Source organism: Gigantopelta aegis, chromosome 4, assembly GCF_016097555.1.
Source record: "Gigantopelta aegis isolate Gae_Host chromosome 4, Gae_host_genome, whole genome shotgun sequence".
In the NCBI taxonomy this organism is placed as follows: domain Eukaryota; kingdom Metazoa; phylum Mollusca; class Gastropoda; order Neomphalida; family Peltospiridae; genus Gigantopelta; species Gigantopelta aegis.
Genome location: NC_054702.1, coordinates 12,678,150 through 12,692,359, shown reverse-complemented (window position 1 = coordinate 12,692,359; position 14,210 = coordinate 12,678,150). Strand labels below are relative to the sequence as shown.

At 34.8% G+C, this 14,210-nt stretch overlaps 1 long non-coding RNA gene across 1 annotated transcript; it reads left to right on the top strand.

Moving 5' to 3' along the window:
* Positions 1-5,192: 5,192 nt before the first annotated feature.
* LOC121371934 lies at positions 5,193-13,796 on the top strand. The gene is made up of 3 exons (XR_005957854.1): positions 5,193-5,312; positions 12,201-12,276; positions 13,617-13,796. It is a non-coding gene; the product is annotated as an uncharacterized LOC121371934 (long non-coding RNA).
* Positions 13,797-14,210: the final 414 nt, after the last annotated feature.

The window sequence follows — 14,210 nt, the reverse complement described above, 5'->3', positions numbered from 1 at the left end:
CTAAATTAACTAAATTTATATACTCAAAATTATTTACAACTGTTAGGAATGGATTATGAATACTATTCACTAAAATAGAGGCACAAAAATGTAGCATACCTTTTGCAGATCGAATATAATAATTGAAAACAAATTCTAACAACAGGGGTCCTAAAAATCATAAAAATTAAATTCTTTGGCCTTGTAGATCTGGCACGTGTGAGGTCATGTAACACGCACCGAATGTTAATTCATCTTTCTCCATTTTAAGTCAATTTCTACGAGTTATGTGGACCCGATATCGCGTATCGGTAATTTTAAGGAATAAACAAAAACGACTTGGTAAAATTAATGGTTTTAGGGGTTTGTAAAGTTTTGGATTTAGATACTTACTTTTCTCAACTTCATTGTTTATAAAAATGTTCCTGAACTATGAAGAAAAACCTTATAAATGAACGACATGCCAATGACAACAAATCGGATGTTGATTGCGCGAACCGTGCACGAGAAAACAAAGTGAACGGAATTTGAAGCATAACGCAGTTGGGGACGTTGACGATATTTATAGTCTGTTTTACAGGGAACGCCTTTTTTTCATACTATGGAATTTACAAGTCATTTATTTCTGAGCCGATTGTTTTCTAAGATGCATACAAAATTAGCTTCTTTTTTTTTACAAAAAACCCCAACATTTTTGTAGGATGGGACGGACTAGGCTATAGATACTTACTTGTCTGTACTTTATTGTTTTAATGTTCTCGAACTGTAAAGAAAATGAACGAGATGCAAACGACAACAAATCGGATCTCGATGATTGCACGAACCGTGCATGAGAAAACAAACTGACCGGAGTTGAAAGCATAACGCAATTTGGGACATTGACGATATGCACCCCAAGGTCGTTTCGGTGTGGATGGCGTCGGCTTGTTGTCATTTGTTTTGTGTCGCAGAAAAATTGTTGTTACGGCATCTTTTTTTAAAAGCCATAACACATGGTATTCCCATAATATCTCGCTTAAGCCGACAAGCCAGTTCGGACGAATCGAAACTAAAGTGTCTGCTGTCGCAACGGTCTCCGGCATTTTCTTCCTGTCCAGTATTTCCACGTTGTTTTAATCAAATTCACACACAGCTTTCTCACAGCAACATTACTAGGAAATGCGTGAAGACTAAATTTATCGGCTTTTGTATTGCTACAGCCGCCAACAACACGCCGTTTAACCATAATAAACACAAAAGAAGCAATGAACAATGGCGCTGACTATCGAAAGGAGTTCCCTTCGTGACGTGATGGATCAAATCTTACGGAAATTCCCAAAACGAATTCAGCTGGTTCTGTTTTTCAGGGAAATATTTTTAAATGGAAAATATACCGGTATATAATTTTGTTACATTTTTTAAAAATAATTTTCTAATCATATTAAATAATATCTTGATTGATCTAGCTCAATACATCATACATCTGGCACAGCACTTTAACGAGTCTACCGCTGACATTCAACCCACATTATTGACATTGTTTACAACTGTCTCAAATGAAAATAGAATACCCCCTCGTGTCTTGTGATATAATTTATCAGCACTGGTTCATAAAAGTATAAAACAATGGCAAGCCTCGGATTTCATTTTTTTATCAACGAGTGCTGATAAATTATGATATCACAAGACACTCGGGAAGTGGAATGTCGGCTTATCATGTTGTTTATTTAGCACCTGTCGGTAATTATCTTTCTAGTACAGACATTAGAGAAACACAATCTACCTGGTTTTTGTGGGATGATAAATAGTCGTACATTGCAATGTTCTGAAATAATACACATCCCAGTAAGCCAGCAATAAGTATATCCAGCACTCTATATATTATTTTTCAATACAAAATAAAATACCATTGTCAAAGTAGCTACACAACAAGTCGAAACAATTAACAATGTTTTGCCCATGGATTAACCTACGTACTGAAATGATACACGGAGTGTTTTCTTAGTTAATTGGTATATGCTGTTAGTTGCTTCTACCTGTGATTCCTGATTGGCAGGTGTGTATTTGATTGGTAACCAGACGAGCCAATTAATTGACGCTGTTTAGACACAAAAATACATACCGGTATTGTGGAATATTACCTGTCGCCCCTCAAATTATAATGGGCATGTTTTATTAATGTAAATAGTTCTGTAAAACTATTGATTAAGTAGACTTTTCCATCTAAAACCACATAACTGACCAATTACGTAGTCCCAAAGAAAAGGAAATTATCACTTTGGTATCGTGGGTTGTGGTTTTTGCTCCAACGTAGCATATCAATAGGCCTAATAGTGTACATTTTACCTTTGGATTATTAAACAGAGAAAAATACTATAACCCCATTTTGTTCCGTTAATGCAACTTGAAATATATTTAGTTAAATACTTTATTATATTATTACGTCATTTATGCTGTTTTACAAGTCAGGTTGATCAAATAGAAGCGCCTTGTCAAAAATTACTGCTTTTGTTTACACTGTACATACAGGAGATGGTCAGGAGCTGACGTCACTTCGCCCCAAGCTATTCCACCGGACGTCACAAAAACAAAACACAATGGCTGCCCCCAGTAAGCAGGAATAATCATGGTTTTGTATTAACTCTTTACGCGTTTTTTATTTGCTAAAGTGTCCGTATGTTTTGGTGGTCCGGGTATGCATCTTTCCAACACATAAGGCTTTTGTTTGAGTTGACCATACCTTTAATAATTTTAATCGCTACTCTACGCATGAGCGTCGGCATATTTAGTTTTTAACTTGAAATACATGAGAGATCAATGTAATGTAGTGATTGCAACAATAACAGGTAATGGGTCTCCGCTTGTGCTTCATGCACTTTCATTTTTTCTCAACGTTGTCAATATGTCGCAAAAGATTCTACAACAGCATAATAAAGAACGATCTTTTAAATTGATAAATATTTATAAATACAAACTACCAGTGTATCTCATCCGACATTTGACGGCGACTTCGTTACTCATGAGTCAATCGGACCATCTCGCCCAAGCCAGTTTTACCGAAATATGCTAGGTGTTCCGATTGGTTTTTGTGTTACAGACGCACACAAGACAAGACTTTATTTACTCTCTGGCCATTGCACAACGGCGTAGGAGGAATATATACATAATATTTCTATAAACACGTGACAAGATGAAAGAGAAATACAAAAGTTAAATTACAATGATTGTGAATTAATTCCTATGAACATTTGCATACAACATAAAGCTGTGAATATTCATAAAAATACAAATATATAAACTGTTTAACCGGTAGAACTAGTTAAAATAGTTATTGGTAAATTAATGTTCAATATATATATATAAAATGTACTTCTGGGGGTTGGGGATGTGAAATATCAAGGATGTTTAAATGCATTCATAATTACTTTTATAAACTTTGCTAAATTCTTTAGTGTACTGATTCGTTTGTTTTGCATTAGTTCTTTGAATTTATAAGTACTTGGTCGAGTATAGTAATAGGGATGTAAAAATTGAGTCCTAGAATTACTAAAAAAGTGGCAAATGAAAAGATGGTGAAACACGACAACGGCCGAATGCATGGTTCGAACTACCCGATGGGTCGAACAGACTTTGATGCACCGACAGTGTTCGAGCCAATGAGATTCTATATATTTTGACCAAAATGTGGGTACGTGTAGCCTGAGTATAGTCACTGTACATTTTGTTTGGGAATGTTTTGGTTTGGATTAGTGTTGGTCTACATGCTCCTCATACATGGCCGTACTCTAACCAAACTCCTGGGGAGGGTCACTGCTGTTATAAAATGACCAGTAAGCAAGACAGAAATAGATATAGCAAGGATGAGTATTACGAGAATTTTTGTATAACAATTGAATATATCGATGTGTGTGTGTGTGTGTGTGTGTGTGTGTGTGTGTGTGTGTGTCCTGTATCGTTATACGTATCATAATACATATATATTATTTACAGTAGTGTCAACCGATTTTAAAGGCATACTGTCACGGATTTAAGGACCTTATTGTAGTGCACGCCTGTCCTGGGCACAAGAGCCGGCCTCGCCCGGCTCCTCCGTCCAGGACAGGACCCCTTCTCTGGTAACTACCCGGTATATATAGGGTATATAGGCCTACATACACGTACTTTTCTTTCAATACAGTAAATATGATATGTATCGTAACTGGTTATAGCGGATTATTTATTTAAAAACAAATAAGAGAAAAGAAAACCCCGCAGATTTGTAACATATGTTTATTTATTATAAATATATAAACTTATGTGAGAACTAAGAAATAATAAGTAAGAAAAGGCCATTTCGTGTCGATAAAATTCCATTTTGGGACGCAATCATTTGATATGAGGGTTGATTAAAATGTGGTATGTAACGTGATTTTTATGGGTTGCGATCGATACACTGGCATATTAATATTCCGAGTACTCTGGAAAGCAGTGGCGGGTGTGTGTGTGTGTGTGTGTGTGTGTGGCAGAAACGAATTTAAAAGTGTCCTTAAAATTAGTGTTAAAAATCACGTATTGTCCAGCTGGATGTAATCCTATATCACCGTGTCCATAATTTAGTACCTGCATGCCCCCCCTTCTACTTGTCTAGTTATTTTAGGTTAGGTAGGCCCCTACGATTCTGACGAATGCTGGTCTAAGTCGTCCCAGTGTTTGGACAATTCACCCCAGTGTTTTGACAACGGTAATGTTATGAGTTGACTAAACAGTGGGGGTGAGGGGCGAACTCAGCAACCGCTGGGGCGAGTTGGTTTTGACACCTCGATCTTCATGCAACAACATTAGTCCGTAGGGACGTAGTTAGCGTGGTTCCTACTACGTCCAAATCTGCTAAAATAGTATTGCCTTAATGTGTCCCGTGCACTATAACAACATAGTCACAGTGCAGACTTCGACGCCAACATTAAAATATTTCTGTTACGTTGTATAACTAGCCCCATGAATGTGACGCCAAGGCATAGTTATATAGTCATTCAGAACAAATTGGAGAGGTAAGGGAGGATACAGAACATTTTACAGTTATTTTGAATATGTTATTAGTTCACAAATATTATTAGGCTACAGATACAATATAATACTACAAGAAACACGATTGTCGATCTGAATAGACGGTCTCATAGAACATGTTGTAAATGTATGAATGGAACGCATTCTTAGATTAAAACTCCCAAGTTTCACTTTCAATTCTAAGAATTAGGAAACGATGTGTCATCATCAAATTTACAGGGAAAAACTCTTAAATGTATATTGCGCAATATTATTGGATGAAGACGTAGCAGTCTGCTAGTTCGATGCGACACAATGTGATTTTTTTCAAGGTAAGAATTAAGTAAGTAGGCTATAACAGGTATCCCAAATACGTAATTACGGAAGTGAATTAAGTAACATGGCAAAGCCAAAGAGATTAAAGAAGACTACGAAGATCACATTTGTTTTAAAAAACAACAAATAAAAAACCTTCATGCAAATGTAACTTTGATGCAAAACCAATGCAGTTGTGGTTATAAATAGTTACTGTAGTAATATAATAGCTAGGTGATATGCAAGTTAAATTAAAATAATAATAATAAATCTTAACGTACGTATGATTAGGCAGTTTTGAAGGAATATGTTTTGACATGTTCATTGCTATGTCTTTACCAATTTAATTAGAATCATTTAGCCAATTATCTTAAATTTATTAATTCAAATTGACTTTCTGTGAAATTATTTTAATGCAAATATTTCAACTTTTTCTTTCATTCATTCATCTATTCATTCTTCTTCTTTTTTTCTTTTTCTTTTTAAACTATAGTGACAATAATTATATTCCATCTTAGGTTTAATATTTTACATTCAGAACAGTGGGAACAATGGTAACCAATAATTGTTTTGTTTTCCAATATATTAGAACTAGCTAAGTTATAACAATTATATCTGCTAAAACAGCTATTTTCACTTTCAATTCCAAGAAATTGGGTGTGATTAGTTACCAAGAAATTTAATATGAAAGTAGAAGTAATAGTGTTTATGTAGTAACTATAGTGATAGTGTTTATGTAGTAACTATAGTGATAGTGTTTATGTAGCAATCATAGTGTTATGTAGTAACCTCTTGCTAGTTGATTGTCACAGATTGGGTTTGTAATTTTATTAAACTATGGCACTTGGCCATGGGCAGTTACATATTTACATAGTATCTTTTGTGAGTTTAGCTGTAGTGTATATATTTTATTTATATTATTAGTGATAAACTCAAACTGACATGGATTGAACATTGAGTTTTTGAGAAATAACCTACATATGTAACATTGTAAAACAAATATGGTAGTTAATTGCGGACTAGTTATTTTAGTCAGTATTTTTGCATTTCTTATTGAGTAGAAACTCCAGTAGTAGTATTTGTTATTTGTAGGGTCAACTCAAATAAGAGCCTTATGTGTTGGAAAGATGCATACCCGGACCACCAACACATACTGACACTTTAGCAAATGAAAAACGCGTAATTTTAGAGTTAATAAAAAGCCATGATTATTCCTGCTAACTGGGGGCAGCCATTTTGTTTTGTTTTTGTGACGTCCGGTGGGATAGCTTGGGGCGAAGTGACGTCAGCTCCTGACCATCAGCTCCTGACCATCTCCTGTATGTACAGTGTAAACAAAAGCAGTAATTTTCAACAAGGTGCTTCTCTTTGATCAACCTGACTTGTAAAACAGCATAAATGACGTAATAATATAATAAACTACTTATTTAACTAAATTTATTTCAAGTTGCATTAACGGAACAAAATGGGGTTATAGTATTTTTCTCTGTTTAATAATCCAAAGGAAAAATATACACTATTGATATGCTACCTTGGAGCAAAAACGACAACCCATGATACCCAAGTGATAATTTTCTTTTCTATGGGACTACATAATTGGTCAGTTCTGTGGTTTTAGATGGAAAAGTCTACTTAATCAATAGTTTTACAGAACTATTTACAGTAATAAACCATGTTCATTACAATTTTAGGGGCGACAGATAATATTCCACAATACCGGTTTGTATTTTTGTGTCTAGACAGCGTCAATTAATTGGCTTGTCTGGTTACCAATCAAATACACACCTGCCAATCAGGAATCACAGGTAGAAGCAACTAACAGCATAGACCAATTAATTATCCTTTCCTTTAAAGGGACATTCCTGAGTTTGCCGCAATTGATGTTATCGACTAACAGAGACATTTTAACGATTATAATTACATATCAAATATATTTTTCTGCATAAAGTATTAGTGGCTGTATATTAGACGTGTTTCTGATCCTTCTAATATTTGTACTAGGTTAAATTTCATTTTATTTCCTAAAATATAGTTTTTATGTACGTACGAAATTATTTGAAGACATAATCCAGTTTGGGCTTATTAGAACTATTAAGATGACCAGAAACACATTGAATATACAGACACTGATATTCTAAACAAAAAAATATATTTAATATGTAAGTTTAATCTTAGAAATATTTTATTAGTCGGAAACATCTTACAATGAAGCAAACTCAGGAATGTCCCTTTAAAGGAATGCTAAAGCAAGGCTTTTGGACTGGTGTGCATATTCAACGATACATAATGCACATTATTGCTTAATATCAACAAGTATAAGCGTATAGTTAATTAATAAAACGGTTAAATGTGACGGCTATTATATATAACGGGCGCAGCCATTTTGTACCATCCCAGTGAATACGCCCTCTGGCGAGCTGGTGGTTACGTAATACCTAACGTGTCACGTCAGGAATTAAGTCTTCGAACTGAAGAAACAAAACATACCTGATTTTTTGCGGATGCATCGCAATGTTCTGTAATAATATATATCCCAGTAACACAGCAACGTGTATATGTGGTTTATTTTTCAATACAAAATAAACCACCATTGTCAAAGTGTTGAAATAACTGTATTATATTTTGTATATAAATTAACCCATGTACTGAAATAAAAGTTGAAGTGTTTTCTTGCTTAATTGGTCTTTTCTTTCAGTGGCCTGTACCTGTGGTTCTTGATTGGCAGGTGTATATTTAGATGGTCCCGAGACACTGTGTCTAGACACACTAAAAAGAAGTGCCTCTTTTATTAAGATCACAGGGTATTGTGTGATAACCTTTAAATTGTAATGTACCAGCTTTATTACTGTAAGTAATTCTGTAAAACCCTTGACTTTCCCATATAAAATCACAAAACTGACCAATTAATTAGTCCCAGAGAAAAGAAAACGATCACTTGGGTATCGTGAGTGGTCGTTTTTGCTCGAACGTATCCTACCAATAGGCCTAGTAATATGCATTTTTTCTTTGGATTTAAAAAAATAAAACACTAACTCCATTTCGTTATATTGATGCAAATTGAAATATATTTAGTTAAATAGTTTATTATACTATCAAGTCATTTATGTTGTTTTACAAGTCAGGTTGATGAAAGCGAAGTGCCTTGTCGTAAATTAGAGCAATTGTTTACACTGTGCATAATAGAGAAGTTGGACCTGAGCTGACGTCACTTCGCCCAAAGCTATACCACCGGACGTCACAAAAACGAAACAAAATGGCTGCCCCCAGTTAGCAGTTATAATCACGTTTTTTTATTAATTCTAAAATTACGCGTTTTTCATTTGTTAAAGTGTCAGTATTTGTTGGTGGTCCGGGTATGCATCTTTTCAACACATAAGGCTCTTGTTGATGTTTAGTCTACCTTTAAAACGCGCTCTCTCACAGATGGTTGACCTAATTATTGACCCAACAAGGTATTATGACAATATATACATTTGATTTGTACCTAAAAGTACTTTATTGAACCATCTACATAACCACCATATCACACTTATTATTGATATTTTATGAAAATAATTGAATTATGGGTACGGTTGTAATGTTTTTGTAACACATGCGCCTAATAATAATAATAATAATAATAATAATAAATGGTGAGTTCATGTTCCGACTGTTTATTATTTTATTTCAGCGTATTCGCAGTTATTTTCGTCATGAAATAATATATTTTTTATTATTTGCCATGTATATACCCGGCCCTCATTTGCCAAGTCTCTATACACGGCGATCGTTTATATAAAATCCAAAAATACATTATACAGTTGTCGTATATATAGCCTCATCACTACGAGTCTGTTTTTCTGTACTTTTCATGTCTCATCACAAGAAGAGTTCCAAATTTTAAAAAATAAGCTTATCAAATAAGCTTATCATGGAATTCGCCCAATCGTAGTTCAATTAAAATATTTTGGATCATACAATAACTAGGTTTGGTATTCCAAATGAATGTAAGTTTCAGTTATAAAGCATTATTTGGAGAAACAAGGCCCACTAAATCTGTGATTGAGCTCCTTTAAGGATTGTCTGTTATTTCTTTTACGTTTATCGGAGTATGAAAAAACCCAAATCTGCAAACTGTGTGAATCGGCGAAGCCGTTCTCACATAACTTTGCAGATGGCGTTTTTGTTCACATACCCAAATGAACGTAAAAGAAATAACAGACAATACTTGTAATTAAATTAGAAAGAAAGAAAAGAAAGAAATGTATTATTTAACGAAGCCGTTCTCACATAACTTTGCAGATGACTTTTTTGTTCATATACCCAAATGAACGTAAAAGAAATAACAGACAATACTTATAATTAAATTAGAAAGAAAGAAAAGAAAGAAATGTTTTATTTAACGACACACTCAACACATTTAATTTACGGTTATATGGCTTCAGACATATGGTTAAGGACCACACAGATTTTAAGAGGAAACCCGCTGTCGCCACTACATGGGCTACTCTTCCGATTAGCAGCAAGGGATCTTTTATTTGTGCTTCCCACAGGCAGGATAGCACAAACCATGGCCTTTGTTGAACTAGTTATGGATCACTGGTCGGTGCAAGTGGTTTACACCTACCCATTGAGCCTTGCGGAGCACTCGCTCAGGGTTTGGAGTCTGTATCTGGATTAAAAATCCCATGCCTCGACTGGGATCCGAACCCAGTACCTACCAGCCTGTAGACCGATGGCCTACCACGACGCCACCGAGGCCGGTAATTAAATTAGAATCATACTTGCTAATAATAACACTAAAACTTCATCCTTTATTTTGAATTATTTATGGACCATAAACAATAATGCTCAGTAAGACAACTTGCCCATATAAAATGACGTCGTCAGATATGACAATCCCTGATGACGTAATTTTTACATTCATCGACAAATGAACAAACTCCTGTTGCTACATTTACTCAGAGATAAACATTTTATGGATTTATCTGGAATTCAAGATATTTAATCATCTGTACAGTGTTTCCTGGTCTTTCCACTGTTCAAAATGTTCCAAATTCTCTGTCCAAGACTGACAATGTGCATTATTTGGGCTGATGCTTTGCATGCAGTTTGAATGGAGGCTGCCATTTTAGACCATTGTGAAACTCACCACTATAGGGCCAGTCTCAGTAGGCCTATTTGACCACAAATATTAAAATTTCCAGATTTGTATATTTTGATTGAACCTATTTTCATCTCTGCAAGTTGAAGTTATTAGATTAAATCTCATCAAGACTGGCTCATGAATACTTTCGTATTCTCATTAAGTAAAATAATAATAATAATAATAATAATAAAAAGAAAAGTTCCACTTTCAAGCTGTCCACACCATCACCTAGCCATTTCACCTTCCTCCATGGGTGCAGTATCTGTGTACCTCAGTGTACCCACTAATGAAGCTACATGTAGTGTGACCCATGGTATTATATATAATAATTGCTAGTAGTAGGGGAATTTGATACACGGTTGCATGACATGTGCCTGTTAGTTTAGGCCTAACATTGCCAGCGACCACTGAGCCCACATCAAATGAGAAATAACAAATGTTTTGTATGGAATGAATGAATGTTTAACAACACCCCAGCATGAAAGATACATCGGCTATTGGGTGTCAAACTATGGTAATGCAAACAAATAAGGTGATGATCAACATTAATATAAAAATTCAAGATTTAAATAAAAACAGTGTAAAGAACTGCAAAAATACAAATATCACAGATAAAAAAAAAAAAAAAATGTTTTATTTAATGATGCACTCATCACATTTTATTTACGGTTATATGGCATCAGACATATGGTCAAGGACCACACAGATTTTGAGAGGAAACTCTTTCTGATTAGCAGCAAGGGATCTTTTATTTGCACTTCCCACAGGCAGGATAGCACAAACCATGACCTTTGTTGAACCAGTTATGGATCACTGGTCGGTGCAAGTGATTTACACCTACCCATTGAGCCTTGCGGAACACTCGCTCAGTGTTTGGAGTCGGTATCTGGATTAAAAATCCCATGCCTCGACTGGGATCCGAACCCAGTACCTACCAGCCTGTAGACCGATGGCCTAACCACGACGCCACCGAGGCCGGTATCACAGATAGATACTAAACGATTTCAATTTGTGCTGTATTGGCCATTCTCAAAGAATGTTTTGCATGGATGACCACAAGAGACCATTTTGAAAAAAGTGGACAGCAAAAATAGTTAAAAGATAGGAGGAGCTGCCAGATTTGGACAGAAATGAGATGGAATTTAGAGGAGAGAAAGGAAGGGGGAAGGGATTTAAATATATATATATATATATATACAGGGGTTGACATTTAATTTTTTTACCATTATCCCAAAGGAATAGTGAATTTAAAACCCCCCCACTATTCTGTCTAAAAATGTACTATCCCTTCAATTATTAATGTACCACTAGTTTTCCTGACTGCTATGTTACCCTGTACAACATTGCGTAACGAACAATTGTTTATATACCAGTCTATGCATTACTGCGTACTAGCTGGAATTACAAACAAACTCACTCCAAACATTAGTCTCGATCAAAAAGACATTTATTTTGTACTGGTAAGTGCATGAGAAAGGTCTTAGTAGCGCAAGGATTTGTTCTGCAGAAAAATGTAGCTGAAGAAAAGTGTAAGCGGAATAGTCGCCGATGATTTTCGGTATTCCGTGCTTTATTTTCACTTTCATGACGGAATATTGGAAGAATTGTTTTACTATTCAGTTTCGAAATTTACTATTTGCAGAATAGCAGAATAGCATAAAATTCGACCCCGATATATTAGGAAATTATCACTCATTAATTGGTCTAGATAGAACTTTGAAATTATGATCATCAGATAAAATATATATGAATATTAACAATCCATTTTTATTTACAGTTGTGCAGTGATACAAGCAAGCCATGATCTAAGCTTTCAAGAAGAAGATGGCTAACTTTGAAAATGGTTAATCCTGGTAAAATGTTCTGAAATGATCATTAGTTTCTTCTAATTAATCTATTATTTGAAGTTGCATGTGTCTTATTTTGCTGTTTTTATATTTATTTGTGATAAATAAATTAAACTACAGATATGTACTGGCATTTGGTATCAAAAGGGGCTCACCCCCAAATTCTTGGTTAAAAAATAGACCCATGTTCAATACGATTAGGTTTCTGTCAAGAAATCATATATCTCACTGGCACAGCCAGAGGTGGGGCCATGGGGGCAGTGCCCTCTCCCAATCACACCTCTCCCCCCCCCCCCCCCCACGTTATATATTTTCCTGTTGTCCCATAACCTGACTCACAGACAATGTGGATGGCCCCCCCCCCCCATCCAGTTGCACATCTTAATAAATCTGAGCAAATGTATCAAATTAGTTGAGGCATTCTGCAGACACTGACAACTTGATGACATCCCTGATTAGTGTTGACCCAATTGTTCAGAACCCCTTTATAAATTATGAAAATAGCGTTATACATGTAAGTAGCATGTTTTAATTTATATTTACATTTTTCTTTGGGTTTTATTTTCATGGCTTTTGAGGGTAAATGGGCAGTCTAAAAAAATATAAAAGCTTGAAAATCTCTGATAATATCAATTCTTTGAAAAATATTCATTGTGATCACCATAATAAATTGACAATTTATTGCAATATTTAATTTTTATGTATAAATCACAGGAAACTACAATGGAATAGTGTATGTAAGACAAGTTAATATATTCCATCCAGTGAAAAGTGCACATGAATTCAAGAAATGCTTAAATTAAGACAGTCAAATATCATTATTTGACCTCTGTCATATATATGTCCATGGTATATCTACATGTAGGTAGAGATATGGATCCATGACACAATGTTTACCCAAAACTGCTATGTTTATTTCGATCCACTGTTATCTAAAGCTGTTTGGTTCAGTCCCTTAGTTCATCATCAAAATATCAAAGTTTAACTGTAAATAGACCCATTCCATAATGTTCCACTTTACATGCAGCAAGAATTGGAACTACAGATTTGTGACATCAGAGGAGACGTGTGAACAGAAACAAGATGTGCAAATGGAAAGAAAATGGATTTTTTAGCTACATAGTGTTATAGTCAGGGTTTTTATAGGGCAGGATGCTTTTCTATTTGTATATAGGCCTTTTATCAAATAGATAAATAAATAACAAAAACAAACTATCACCATCATGATGCTGACATTAAGACATGAAAATGGTGTTCGACAGATAAATATCACAAATTTGTATGTTAGAAGAATTAACAGGCATGAATTTGTTCACAAACAAATTTATCTCTTTTTTTATTTAAAGATTATGTCAAAGAGAAGAATTGTTATCAAGGATGTTGAAACATCAGACTCAGAGGCAAAGAAGATTCACGAGGATGTAAATTCAACCAAATCTTTGTCGACCAACACTAATATACAAGCTGCCATGTCATCGGTAGACCCTTCATCATATGGTAAACAATTAACATAGAGTAAAAGTAACTAGACCTGAAACAAAGAATAGACTATGCATTATTAAATGACATTTCAGCAGACTGTTTAAAGCTGCAATGCCACCTTCACATCTTGTATAACATTTTCTGCTGTGAAATACAAACACTGTTTAATTAAAATGTGTATCAATTAAAAATGTATACGGTCAGCTGTCTTGAATGGCATATCATGGGAAGAAAAATATTCTATGTAGTAAAAATAATAAAAATATACTTGAGATTGCAGCTTTAATCAGTGTCTCTTATAGTTACACATGCAGTGGGTCCTGCATATTTACCTTCATGCTTCCATTTGATAAATGTCAAATAGGTAACAATGCAACTTTTTTCACTTTATACTGACATATCCGTATATCGGACCAAAGGGTTCCTACTGACTTAAAAAAACTGAAGAATGAATTGTT